The sequence below is a fragment of the Onthophagus taurus genome, chromosome 2, assembly GCF_036711975.1.
Source record: "Onthophagus taurus isolate NC chromosome 2, IU_Otau_3.0, whole genome shotgun sequence".
NCBI classification, from domain to species: domain Eukaryota; kingdom Metazoa; phylum Arthropoda; class Insecta; order Coleoptera; family Scarabaeidae; genus Onthophagus; species Onthophagus taurus.
In genome coordinates this window covers 19,692,269-19,707,798 of record NC_091967.1, presented here as the reverse complement: position 1 = coordinate 19,707,798, position 15,530 = coordinate 19,692,269, and positions in this window count along the sequence as shown.

Genomic DNA, 15,530 nt, shown 5'->3' with positions numbered 1-15,530 from the left:
TTTGTGAATGTTTAAAAGGTAATCGTGCGGTGCATCCCTTTCTCGCTTTATTGCGTACCTAAAAATTAATAAACTATTTTTGATGTTTATCGTGAACTTGAAGGATTAACGTCAACTATCAATCTACCGTGAAGTACATAAATGGTTTTGGATCCCTTTGGAGACTGGTTTTTGGAGACGGGTATGGATGACTTGAACTTATATATACTTTTTAACATTGTAATTCTGAGAATGATTTATTGACCAGATTAGGTTGTTAGGGTTAACTTTAACTTTAACCCTTGACGTTAATTTTAATTAAATCTACCCACCCAAAATCAACCAACGAAAAAAAAAAGCAGTAAACGAAAACAAGCAGGATATATGAAAAAGATGAAAAAGATAATTACACCGGATACCGCCATCCCTTGGTTGCGCGTTTTTTAAAACGGATGCTGAGCAGGACCACCCTCGTCGTATTCCTCCCTTCCCCCCATGGGTTATAAATACACGGGTAGCTCCCGTCGAGGTCGCGAGGGGGACACGCCACCAAAAATCGTGTATCTGCAAAAACGGGTCGCACAACCACCGATAACACAGCGTCCTCCTAAACGAATAGCATTTGTTTTACGTCCAGCTGCTGATAAGTGGCGCTCGCGTCGCATAAAGTACAACGCGCCGCTCGCAAATCATAATTGATTTATGCCATTTTCCTAGAGCGACGCAAAAACAATGAACCACGATCGGTTGTGAATTTCAGGTATTGACCGGGGGAATGTTTTTGGTTAAACGAACGGTGTTGGAGGGACGAAGGGACGTCGTTTTTCAGCGCCTGCTTTCAACTCGCCTGAAATATGCGGACCCACCTATCAGATGGGCTTTGATTTCCCAACATCACTTTTTCGTCTATTTTGCGATGGGGGAGAGAGCCCCCGTGCCGGTTTATTGTTATCTGTCGGTTTTTACGCGTACGGCCGCGTATGTCACCCGCGATGTCACGTGTGGTTGCTTTTTTTTGGCTGTTTTTAGGTTCCTTTTTTCAGGCGGTCGGTTTCAGCGCGATGAAAAAAAAATGCGGAGAGATAATGTGCTGAAAAACTACGCGGGATTTTGTATTTACGGTCGGGTTGAAATCCCGGATTGCGCAGAATAATTTATAGCGTTATATGAATGGGGTCGTGATTTTTGTATAAACCAATTTTTACTCACAACAAATAGGATATGTATTTTAAATAAACCACCCGATACCCGAATCTTATCTGCATCACCATGTATGTTGTCTAAACAAGTGTACTTATAAAGATAAGATATTTCGTAGTGCAAACAATTCTTTTTTCTGTGTTTATTTTTGTCACAACATAGAAAACAATCTATGCCTAAGATTCTTATCATCATCACCCAAATATTTTCCTCGCTTGTCTTATTAGCGAAGACACCACACAGAAAACCGACCCATAGGTCGTATAGGGTGACAGTCGTCATGGGCACGCCCCATCCAGTCATCATCGTTCAACTCTCCGACCAAATTCCCAGCGACAGCTCTTGTTTCAGCCTTACCCTTTACCCCGTTACCCTTTACCCCTTCATCCCGTTCACGACTAACCCAACTGCTATCTCTCTCGCTTCTTTGGTGGAAACGTTCGTTGCGTCCCTTTCTGGTAGTGCACCGCCCCGCGAGCCTCCGTCCCCAACGGTTATCGCTCCGGACGACTGTCATGCCAAAACACGGGTCCAGAATGTTATCTGCGATCTCTTTCAAATCTTGCTGAATGCATAAGGGCGGCCCGGACTCTCGGCCCGGCTCGATGTTATCGGGCGCGCGAGCGGCGCTGCTGCTGCTGCAGGCGCGCCAGCTGCGACGCCAAACCTAGTAGAGTGAACAGAAACCGGTGCTGTGAAGAGGTATACCCTCTATAACTAATGTTATAGTAGACATCTCTAAAACTAGAATTTTCAAAAATCCAATTGCCAACATCATAATGAAAACGTAAATTCAAATTAAATGATTTTTATTTGATTTAGACAACTTTTTGGGAACGTTATCTATTAAACTATTAATAATAAATTAATATACAGGTGTTCCGTCACTCGACCGACTTATACCACATATTCCGGAGGTCATTACGATCAAAAAATGGTATATCACCTATAGGTGAATTCCTCTTTGTTTCAGAGATATCGAAATAAAAATGAAAAAGAACAAAAAAAAATCTTCATGTTATAGGATGTTGCTAGTTAATTTCTTTAGCGCTTCAACTATTCTGTCAATCAACTCTTCGCGTGTATCTGGTTTACTATACGTATGAGATTTGAGGCAACCCCACAGAAAATAATCTAGAGGCGACAAGTCAGGTGACCGAGCTGGTCAATGTACAGGACCACCTCGTCCTATGCACCTTTCCGGAAAATTTTGATTAAGAAATACCGTGACTTGTCTCCCAAAATGTGATGATGCCTCATCTTGTTGGAACCACATGCCACGACGAGCTTCTAGAGGACTATCTTCTATGTAATTCGGCAATTCTTCTTCTAAAAAATGAAGGTAAGTTTCTGCACTAAGACGTCTTTCAAAAAAAATGAGGCCCAACAAGTTGATTATTTAGCAAGCCGCACCACACGTTGACGGAAAAACGATGTTGATGGTTAACAACGATTGCTTCGTGTGAGTTTTGATCCGTCCAGATGTGAGAATTACGTGTGTTGTTAATATCATTCCTTGTAAACTAGGCCTCATCCGTAACGCAGGAAGTAAATGCTGGACTTTGTATAAATGATATTGATAAAGTCCATCATAGTGCGGAATTTTCATTTTTCAACAGCAGTATATTCTACTTAAAAAAGTATCTTATGAACGTATCAACCCCATTTCTCTAATTTCAAAAATAAATTAAATATGAGTATTTTTTGAAATCACGAAAATTTTACCTTTTGGCAAGAACTTAAAAACAAAAGAAGGTAGAGGTTTGGTGTTTGCGGGATTGGATTAGTCTCGAAAAAAGAGACTTTTTTCATATCTCTTATAGTTTCTGAGATAGCCTATAATAACACTCAACTCTAGCCGGTGTGGTCTGGTATGCACCGTTTAATGTTTTGATGATTTATATCGACTAGACTTATCCACACAAACACGTGTTGTGCACAAGACAACATACTACCAGGTATTTTCGCTTTGTTTTTCACTTTTTGTCACATTCGTCAATTCGTTAATTCTTAGATGTGCTATGATAGGTCGTATTTTTAATACTTCTTTGCAAACAAGTCTGTTTATCTGGATTCTTTTTTATTCTACTCTCGTATTTTTTATTATACTGTTTGATTAAACGTTTTGTTGATTAATTTTGAGTTTCGGGTGTCGGAAGAAGTTTAAAAATGCGTGTAGCTAAATTTTCTGTTGAAATAATTTTTAATTCGATAAAAGAGCTAATGTTTTTTGATGAGGCCGGAAAATTAAAATCGTTAGCATATAATGTTTGGAATGAGGCAGTTATAAAAATGTATAACAAAATGTCAGCTAAACACATACCCTAGTCTACTTATTTTAGAGAGTTAAAACATCTAATTTTAAATAACGACAAAAATTTTCGTGTTGATAAGTTTTTGGTCAAACACATACGATCAATTTGCGACACTGAAAAACTCTTAAACTCTGCTTATGAATTTGTATCAAAATCTTAAATCAACAGTACAGCGAACAACAGTTCCAAGGTCGATATGCCAATGCCGGATGAAATATTAAAATTAAATATGCCAGCTGAAGTCGATGATGTGACGATTCCAAGTCTTAGGGTAAATTTAGGATGATTGTCCTACATCGAATACGTCAAGGATTGAGGAAATTGAGACGACCACAAGTTTTGAGAACAAATATTCACTCTCGAACCACATCGACCGTTTTGCGATATTTGTATTCAGCGGTGGGGTTCTGGCAATTTTTCAAATTTTTTTATCTCTTTACGTCCTGAGGTACAAACGATTCTCTATTGAATGATACTAATAAAACCAAAATATTGTAAACCCGGGTTCCAGGTTCACAGAGCTATATAAGCTGACCAATTTCCGGCTACGGGAGATTCAATAAAGATTTAGTGTGCCATAAATAATTTGTTATATCCCAAAAACATCGTTGTTACAATTCTTAGAACCCAACTCTGTGCATTTAATTGTAATTATTTTTTAGAACAGCTATTTTAATAAATTGTATCTCAAGAACGAATTGAGATATCATAATAAAATAAGAACTGGCAAAAGTATATAATAAAGTAATTAAAAAGAAAATGTTTCCTTCTGTATAATTCGAACATGCTTGCCAATTAAACTTTCTAAAAGAGTTATGCACCAAAACTAATTGTGTCCAATAAGTGTTGTACTCGTTATCTACAATTAAAGTTCAAATCATTTACTGACTAATTAAAACATAAATCTTTGGAATGTTGAATTTAGTGTGACAAAAATTTGGAACAAACGAAATGCAGCCATAAAGCTGGAAAACTTGACCCCAATCGAAAAGCACTTATACTAACTGCCTCTGCCAACATCCGCTGTAGTATTGGCCACATACATCTTCAAATAAGCATTTGCAATATTGCGTACCCATCAAACACTACGCAGCTGTTCAGAGACTGGATTTAAATCCAACTGAATAAAATAACTAACGTGAAGATTCTGAAATCTCTGTAAGTGGAATCGTGGAATAAAATGTACTGTAATTGTAACAAAGTACATAGATATATTGAATACAACATTATTCAAGGCAAGTTTTGAATAACTTTTTCCAGTATTCCATGTTATACACAGAATTTCATTGTGGATTGCGTCTTTTAGGTTCTCTAAATTATAATGACGGTGATACAATGGTTTGAGGACTTCAGCAATAAAATTCTTGATCATGTTCACATATCAAACTATCACGCAACTGCTGTATAGAGCGATACCTGCGTTGGGAATCTCCCTTTTGTTGATTTCACTCCAAAATCACTGAATAAAGCAGTATATCAGATATCAGAGTTTCAATAACTATGCTAATCACATTTTCTCAATTCATGAACAACGAAGGTCTTGATGAGGAATGAGAGCCAAACCGCATGTTTAACAGCGAATGGCTAAAGTTTCTGGAAACTGGGCGCTCACCTCCTTTATTAATAACAGAATCGACGTTCGGTCAGGTATCTTTGGTCAGGTAGTTTGTCAAGGGTAGTATCGTACCAATTTTGTAATGCACACTGCGTTACAAATATTAACTCGTTGTTTGTTTTGTAACGGATATCCTAATCTCCTGCATCTACTCGATACATTCCCGTACAATTCATGTACATAATCGCGCACACTTTAGTTGTAGATACCACCCAAATGGAACTATTTTTATAATTTGAAAAACCGCACGTTTGGTGACAAGCAGCCAGAAGCCACGACTACATTAAGCCTATTTTGTTTCAAGAGGTTGTAGTTCCGAATAGTTCTGAATCTTTCTGCGCATACATATTGCATATTAAATGTATGCACAGAAGGATTCAAAACTGTGCGAAACTCTTGAACCAAAACAGGTCTAATATAAATACGCGGAAAAGTTCAGAACTGTTCGGAATTACAGAACTCTTGAACCAAAACCTATTATGCTTATGGGATCTTCTCTAGTAAATTTTTCAAACATTACTAAGTAATTTTGTAATCTTCTAATTCTATCTATAGCAACCAAAACTTCCAGGATACTTGCAAGCAACCTGCTTTTTGTTTTATAATGAGATGCATGGTTCTTTAAAGTACGTCCTTGATTTCTCCATCATTTTCTAGAAATATCATTTTTAATAAGAAGGCCGCAATAATGGTTACACTTGCCTTTTTTGTCAAGCATAATATTAAAACTTTACAATATATAGAGCGTTTTAGTTAAATGAAACTTAAGAACGTGAAGAATTATAGGACAGTTTAAACTAAACACTATTCCATAGGAAAAGATAAACATTTTCGTGTATTGCAGTGATTTCAAATCTGTCAAGTTCATATACCCTACAAAAATTCAATCAGTTAAAGATAAATAAACTACGTGCCAAAAAATTACAATACCTCGAAAGAGCTGAGTCACAAAGCTGAAATTTTTACAAGTAATTAAAAAAAAATACCAACAATTTATGTCAACAAAATGTTGCATCCCCACGATTGTTTATACACTGTCTAACTCTGCGAGGCATGCTCTGAATGAGATGATCAATTGTATCTTGTGGAATTTCATTCCAGGCTTGCTGTAGATGACGACGAAGTTCCTGCAAGGTGTTTGCTACTTGTGGTAAAAGCCCCACACATGCTTGATCGGGTTTAAATCTCGAGAGCGAGCAAGCCAAGGAAGAATTTCTACTCCTTCTTCTTACAGGAAGTTCTGACAGATGTGGACGATATGACGTCCTGTTGGAACATGATGTGAGGACATTCGTTTAGCCTGTGTATTACAAAGGGCTGTAAAACCTCGTGAATGTATCGGTCTGCATTTAAACTGCCAGAGATGATAACTAGAGGTGACTTATACCCCAACAATATGGCACCCTATACCATAATACCAGGTGTTTGGCCGCCGTGACGTCGAAGGGCAAAATCTAATCTACACCGTTTGAAACATCTATCCTATGAAGCCTCAGATCTCTCATCAAGGGCGCCTCAGACGACGATATTGATTATGTTCTTCAGACCATGCAGGCCATGCTCGAAGTACTGTTGAAGAGTTTCTAACTTTTCAAAGTTAAAGTTTTTAACTTTCCTGTTACCGATTATCTATTTCACAGCAAAAACCATAAAACTTGCAATTCTTTGTGTTTCAAAGTTACAATTTGTTTGGCACATAGGTTGTGTATTATTATTATTAATAAATTAACTCTCATTAATCATTTCATTAGTTATTGCACCCATTACTTATTGCAACCCAACCCAACCCAACCCACGTTCTTGTCCTTATTCATGAATTATCCATCCATTTCTATCATCTTTCTATTTGGTTCCAATATCATTCCTACTTTCCCAATTTTTGTGTTCTGATTGTTTTTTTCCATAAGGTTTATTGTACATACTTCTGATAACATCTAAGTGTGTATCATAATTTTGTTCGCCACTTCCTTCGTCTTCTTGTTTTCTTGCTCCTTGACTCTAAGTTTCTTGAATTCGCTTATTTTTACTTATTTCCAACTCCATCCAATCCAGCCTAATTCAACCATATCCAACCTAAACCTTTCCTACAGATGTATCTGCAAATGCTTAAATGATACAAGGGGCAAGCAAAATATTTAATAACAAAATACCAGAAAGCTAAGCATGATAATTTTTATATTTCAAGAGTACCATCATTATGATGATCTCTTTTAACTTGAGCTAATTTTTTACTTAATCATAATAGTAAGACTCAAATCTCAAGTGTTATTACACCAAACAGTAGCTTAAAAAAACATTCTCCTCCAAAGCACCCTAAATACCTGCTTTAATTCTCTTCTGAGTATTTACTTTTTCCTTTTCGGTTCTATTCATCGAAGTGCCGTTTGTTGTTGTTGAAATTAAATCCCCATCGAGTGGCGTGAACGTTTCGGTAATGTTTGAGCGTTGTTCAAACGGTACGACTGCGACGCCACTCGAACACTCAAATAAAGGGCGTGAGCCGGGGCGAACAGGTAACCTGTCGTTTATTTGCGAACTTGGGCCGTGCAAAAGACATAATTGCGACTATTGTGCTACTGTCACAACTTGGGATTTTGTATTGTACGCCACTCTTACGAACAGAACAACCCAAGGGGAGACTCTCTTAAGCTTATTCTTTTAACATTTTCGGTGGCGTCTCACTTTTCCATTGTTCATTATTACACCTTGACCGCTTCTTTATTTATTCTTTTTGCTTCAAGATAACAATCTGATGATGATGTGGAATCTTTTTGTTTTAATTTATTCGATGTAAATAAAATGGTTTTGATGTACTAAGTAATTGTAAAGTGGAACAACGTATTAGATTGAAAGGAATGAAAAAGAGTGAAGAGAAGGGGTGTTGTGTGTATGTGTGTAGTGAGATCGAGCAGATAGAAAGCGATTGTGCCCTTTGTACCTCTTGAAAAAGGGTCACCCCGTCTATCCCGTCCATTATTCACGCGTTGCATACCATAATGGAAGTAGATTCCTTTTGTGTCAATGTTTTTTACCATCTCGTAAAAGAAAAAAAATAAATTCGGAAAATAATTCCAAAAAAGAGACCCCTTAGAATTCTTGCTTGGCTTGCATAAAGTTCCGGATTCGGGGGCAGATTTATGGCCACCGAAATAAAATTAAGGTTATCAGTCAGGATGGTGTTTTATCTCCTCGCGCTTCTCGGAGTTGGGGTCCCGAGGGGAGCCAAAGGGGTGGGGTGTTTCTGTGGAGTTTAGAAACGGAGTATGAGGGGATAAGATGCCGCGTTCTAGACAGCGGAGAAATTTCGGGTTTCTCGCAATTAGATTAGTGCTCGGGAATCTCCGAGATGCCTTGAAAATCCTTTTTTCAGAAAACCCCCCCTTTCTAACGTCGGTTCCTTCTTGTTATCTGGAAAAGGATAATCGAAAAACATAAAGGGTGTGAAAAATATTTCACATTGAATAAGAAAAAAAAAAGAAAAATATGAGTTATGTAAAAAATGATAAAATGAAACATTATTAATAACTTTAAAGTTTTTTTTAAAGACCATCTTAATCCGGTTCTGATTATGAGTGGCAACAACACACACATATAGAAAGAAAACGATACAAAGAGGCAACAAACCGGTGGCCGAAAAGGAGCTTTTATGTGTCACTCAAGCGGGGCGGTAATTGGTACTTAATTTGATTTACACGCGAACCGTTAGCATCCAGCAACAGCAAAGGATGATTCGGTCTCTTCTTTCACGGGGAGGCGAGCGGGGTTTATTGCTAATAAACGTTGAAATTAGTGTCTCGTTATGGCCGCGCCGAGAATGACGCCGCGTTTCTCTATACCGAAAATCATTTTATTAAGCCGTAAAAGGCCCCCGTATAGGCGCGGGAGCAAATTGTAGTAATTTAACTGTCAGTGCACACCGGCCCTAAGTACGGTTTCATTGTGACATTATAACACCACCACAAAATTCTCTCCTTCCCTTATTCAATACACTTTTAAATTCTTTGTATCGAAAAAAACCCTTTCTAAAAATTAGTTATTAATTATTGTATTAATTAGTTATTAACGAAAAAAAAAAGTTATAAAGTGTTTTAACACTCTTCTAATTTTCATATTTTTGACAAATTAGCTACATTGATGCATCTGGGAGCAAAAATGTTACAGGGCATTGTGTTAAGGGTACAATTTGCTATAACTTTTATTGTAAAAGTTTTTCTGTATCATGCTCCGGATACCGATTTTTTTAACACTCTTCTAATTTTCATATTTTTGAAAAATTCTCTACATTGATGTATCTGGGAGCAAAAATGTTATAAAGCATTGTGTTAATTATATAATTTGCTACAACTTTTGTTGTAAAAGTTTGTCTGTATCAGGCTCCGGATACCAATTCTTTTTAACACTTTTCTAATTTTCATATTTTTGAAGAATTCTCTATATTGATGCATCTGGGAGCAAAAATGTTACAGAGCATTGTGTTAAGGGTACAATTTGCTACAACTTTTGCTGTAAAAGGTTTTCTGTATTATGCTCTGGATATCGATTTTTTTAACACTCTTCTAATTTTCATATTTTTGAAAAATTCTCTACATTGATGTATCTGGGAGCAAAAATGTTATAAAGCATTGTGTTAATTGTATAATTTGCTACGACTTTTGTTGTAAAAGTTTGTCTGTATCAGGCTCCGGATACCAATTCTTTTTAACACTTTTCTAATTTTCATATTTTTGAAAAATTAGCTACATTGATGCATCTGGGAGCAAAAATGTTACAGCGCATTGTGTTAAAGGTACAATTTGCTACAACTTTTGTTGTAAAAGTTTTTCTGTATCATGCTCCGGATACCGATTTTTTTAAAACTCTTCTAATTTTCATATTTTTGAAAAATTCTCTACATTCATGCATCTGAGAACAAAAATTCTACAGGGCATTGTGTTAAGGGTACAATTTGCTACAACTTTTGTTGTAAGAGTTTTTCTGTATCAGGCTCCGAATATCGATTTTTTTTAACACTTTTCTAATTTTCATATTTTTGAAGAATTCTCTATATTGATGCATCTGGGAGCAAAAATGTTACAGAGCATTGTGTTAAGGGTACAATTTGCTACAACTTTTGTTGTAAGAGTTTTTCTGTATCAGGCTCCGAATATCGATTTTTTTTAACACTTTTCTAATTTTCATATTTTTGAAGAATTCTCTATATTGATGCATCTGGGAGCAAAAATGTTACAGAGCATTGTGTTAAGGGTACAATTCGCTACAACTTTTGCTGTAAAAGGTTTTCTGTATCATGCTCTGGATATCGATTTTTTTAACACTCTTCTAATTTTCATATTTTTGAAAAATTCTCTACATTGATGTATCTGGGAGCAAAAATGTTATAAAGCATTGTGTTAATTATATAATTTGCTACAACTTTTGTTGTAAAAGTTTGTCTGTATCAGGCTCCGGATTCCAATTCTTTTTAACACTTTTCTAATTTTCATATTTTTGAAAAATTAGCTACATTGATGCATCTGGGAGCAAAAATGTTACAGCGCATTGTGTTAAAGGTACAATTTGCTACAACTTTTGTTGTAAAAGTTTTTCTGTATCATGCTCCGGATACCGATTTTTTTAAAACTCTTCTAATTTTCATATTTTTGAAAAATTCTCTACATTCATGCATCTGAGAACAAAAATTCTACAGGGCATTGTGTTAAGGGTACAATTTGCTACAACTTTTGCTGTAAAAGGTTTTCTGCATCATGCTTTGGATATCGATTTTTTTAACACTCTTCTAATTTTCATATTTTTGAAAAATTCTCTACATTGATGTATTTGGGAGCAAAAATGTTATAAAGCATTGTGTTAATTATATAATTTGCTACAACTTTTGTTGTAAAAGTTTATCTGTATCAAGCTCCGGATACCAATTCTTTTTAACACTTTTCTAATTTTCATATTTTTTAAAAATTCTCTATATTGATGCATCTGGGAGCAAAAATGTTACAGAGCATTGTGTTAAGGGTACAATTTGCTACAACTTTTGCTGTAAAAGGTTTTCTGTATCATGCTCTGGATATCGATTTTTTTAACACTCTTCTAATTTTCATATTTTTGAAAAATTCTCTACATTGATGTATCTGGGAGCAAAAATGTTTTAAAGCATTGTGTTAATTATATAATTTGCTACAACTTTTGTTGTAAAAGTTTGTCTGTATCAGGCTCCGGATACCAATTCTTTTTAACACTTTTCTAATTTTCATATTTTTGAAAAATTAGCTACATTGATGCATCTGGGAGCAAAAATGTTACAGGGCATTGTGTGAAGGGTACAATTTGCTACAACTTTTGTTGTAAAAGTTTTTCTGTATCATGCTCCGGATACCGATTTTTTTAAAACTCTTCTAATTTTCATATTTTTGAAAAATTCTCTACATTCATGCATCTGAGAACAAAAATTCTACAGGGCATTGTGTTAAGGGTACAATTTCCTACAACTTTTGTTGTAAAAGTTTTTCTGTATCAGGCTCCGAATGTCGACTTTTTTAACACTTTTCTAATTTTCATATTTTTGAAGAATTCTCTATATTGATGCATCTGGGAGCAAAAATGTTACAGAGCATTGTGTTAAGGGTACAATTTGCTACAACTTTTGCTGTAAAAGGTTTTCTGTATCATGCTCTGGATATCGATTTTTTTAACACTCTTCTAATTTTCATATTTTTGAAAAATTCTCTACATTGATGTATCTGGGAGCAAAAATGTTAGAAAGCATTGTGTTAATTATATAATTTGCTACAACTTTTGTTGTAAAAGTTTGTCTGTATCAGGCTCCGGATACCAATTCTTTTTAACACTTTTCTAATTTTCATATTTTTGAAGAATTCTCTATATTGATGCATCTGGGAGCAAAAATGTTACAGAGCATTGTATTAAGGGTATAATTTGCTACAACTTTTGCTGTAAAAGGTTTTCTGCATCATGCTCTGGATATCGATTTTTTTAACACTCTTCTAATTTTCATATTTTTGAAAAATTCTCTACATTGATGTATCTGGGAGCAAAAATGTTATAAAGCATTGTGTTAATTGTATAATTTGCTACGACTTTTGTTGTAAAAGTTTGTCTGTATCAGGCTCCCTATACCAATTCTTTTTAACACTTTTCTAATTTTCATATTTTTTAAAAATTCTCTACATTGATGCATCTGGCAGCAAAAATGTTACAAAGCATTGTATTAAAGGTACAATTTGCTACAAGTTTTGTTATAAAAGTTTTTCTGTATCATGCTCCGGATACCGATTTTTTTTAAACTCTTCTAATTTTAATATTTTTGAAAAATTCTCTATATTGATGCATCTGGGAGCAAAAATTTTACATCCCAAGTTGCTCTATTCTATGTTCATAGACAAACTCTTCAGCACAAAATTGTTGTATATTTTTAGTGAACGAAAAGTAGCCCAGCCGGAGAAGCCTAGATACTGCTTGCAGAAGAAAAGATCTTGATAATGGAAGACTAGATACTTTTAGTAGAGGGCTATATACTGAAGATGAAGGACTAGATTTGCTGGATGATTAAATAGTTGCGGCAGAACAATAGATACTGCATTGTAAAGTAGACTGTAAAAACTAGATGCAAAGTTTTAGCGAAATTGCTAAACTGCTTATGTTTTTTCATAGAATTTAGGTTTTTAAGTAAAGATAAGTTAATTTGTTTGTGTTTTTACTAACAGTGCCTCATGTTATGCAAGTAATAGGTAGCCTTTTCAAACGGTATCTTCTATTATTATAGTTACATAAACTTCTCTTTACAGTATATGGTTCTATCAGTAGCTGGTATTTCGGTAATCTATAACGAGGGTATAGAATCCCATTACCAACAGTATTTAGCCCAACCCAACCCTTTTTTTGAAATTTTATAGAGGGGATTAGGAAATTTGCTACTAGACACCCGGCCTAAGTTATCATACGGCCGGATAGTGACGGGTTGGAGGAAATTCCGACCGTTTAAAACCCTTCCCCATCTCTTCCCGAAACCGCCCATCAGGGCATTACTTCGGGGAAAGAACACAAAAGCCTTATCATCATTGGTACCACACACCAGAACTTATCGACCCGGAAATCTCTTATGTTGTCTTTCTCTTCTCCTATTCTTATTCTTTCACTAGCTCGCGTAGCATGGTGGTGTTGCATCCGCATATTGTTTGTAAAATTAAAATTAAACCCATTACTTTTTGAAAAGATCTTATTTTGTAACATACCTGGATGGAGTATGAGGGGGCGAACCCCCTCATACTCCATCTTCCTTCCCTCCTTCTGCCTCCTGGTTGCACCTTCCATTTGTTCAGACTCACGGAATTTAGTCCGGCGGTTACAGCAGCATTATGAAATAAATGCGCCTATTACTTTTTGAGACGTTATTGTCACATTACATACTTGGATGAGGGGGAAAATCCCCCTCTGTCCTCTTCTTCATATTGAGTCTGGTTCGTGATCTCTCGTTGTTATTCATCACCATGTCTCTCACAGCGTTCCAATTGTCTTCAGTTTCCAACATTACTCTGGTGACATTTTCCTTGTTTAACGCCTGACCACATTTTCGTTCACAAATTGATGTTTGTCTAGAAAATTAAATACCCTATGACCAGTCAACACCTGAGTTAGGTAAAAGTCTACCCCTCCCCACTTTCTGCCAATCCATGGTTCTATCTCTGGTATTAGAACTTTTGTTTACCCCTCGTACTGTAGCCATCTTGCCTGTCAAGCATTCATCATCTTCTCCCTGCCTTCACTTTTCAATTCTCTTCCTTTACTGTACAGCTCCGTTCTTTTCTGCACCAGTAAGTCCATCGAGGGCAATCCAGTAATGACCTGAATTCCACTGGCACTATCCGATATGCTGATGTTATTCCAATTACCAGTTTTCGATTTACTTGTGTTAGCAGATCGCAGTAGTGTTTATACCTAAGGGCTTTTTGCCATGTTGGTGCCGCATATAGAATTACTGACGTCACCGTCGTTGACAGAAGTCTTCGTCTTCTTGATTTTGCCCCCCCCCCCCCCCTCCCTAAGTTCGGCGTTAATCTTAGTATCAGGTTGCACATATACGTCGCCTTGCTTGTTACTTCCTCAACATGTCTGGTCATGGTCATATCTTTGTTGATAATCACTCCGGGACACTTTACCCTCTCTACACTCTGAATTCAACGTCATTGCATCATTCCATCAACGTCCAGGCTAAGGGTTTTCACTTTCCTCCTTCCTTGCAATAGCACCAATTCGGTCCCATCTAAGGAGATGGACCGATTTGAATTAAGCTTAAGGGCTTAGCAATTATTTGTTGGACTGCGTAGGTCGCCTTATCGTGCAGTTACCTCTCATCTCTTCCTTTAACCACGAGTGCTAAGTCGTCAGCATACGCTATGAGTTCTACTCCAGCTTCCAAGTTTAATCTTAGTATTTTGTCGTAATATAGGTCCTTAAAAGTGGCCCCGGTAATGACCCCTGCGCCTGCGGTACCCCGCAAGTTACTTGGTACGTTTTTCCGTACCAACCCAACCCAACTCAACAATATTTAGTCTTTAGCAAACAGTACATAGTTTTCCATTTGCAGTATTTAATCTTCTGCCAAGGTTATGTAGTCGTCCATTATCAGTTTCAGTATTTAATCCTATGCCAAGAGTACCTAGTCTTCCATGTTCTATATTTTTAGTCCTCTGTCAAGAACGCATATTTTTCTATTTTCAGAATTTAATCCTTTGCCAAGAATATCTATCCTTTCATTTCAGTATTTAGTGCTCTGCCTCAGGCTCTATTTTCAACGTTTATTTCTTTGCAAACATGTATAGACTTTCATCTCAGTGTTTAGACCTCTGTCAAGTGTATCTAGCCTTCCATTTTCAATATTTAATTCTCTTTCAAGAATATCTAATATTGCATTTTAAGTATTTAGTCGTATGTTTTAACCTTCTACCAAAAGTATCCAATCTTTCATCTTCAGTGTTTAGTCCTCTTCCAAAGAGTATCTAGTTTTCCATTTTAAAATTAGATAATATAAAAATCAATAATATAATGATTTTGATTTGATAAAAATGTGTTGTTTTAAGGTTCTTTTGCGTGATTATAACGTATTGGATAACATGTAAAAAGATTGCGTGAGATTTGGTTAGAACTTGTACGTGATTTTTAGTGATTCGTTAGAATTTTTAATAACACTTTCGTGGCGTGACAAAACGACCACAATTCTTAAGGTGAGAAATCAGCATAACAGAGAAAGATATTATAATTTGAAACTATAAAAAAAGAAGAAATGCTGAAAACGAAGATAGAAAAAAAAACAATACACTCAGATAGTCGCTTTAGTCCGCCGTAATTCTGAATGCATTAAAAGCTACATGCCTCTTTAGGTCTGTACAATACGTTGCGCACAGAGGGCCCTT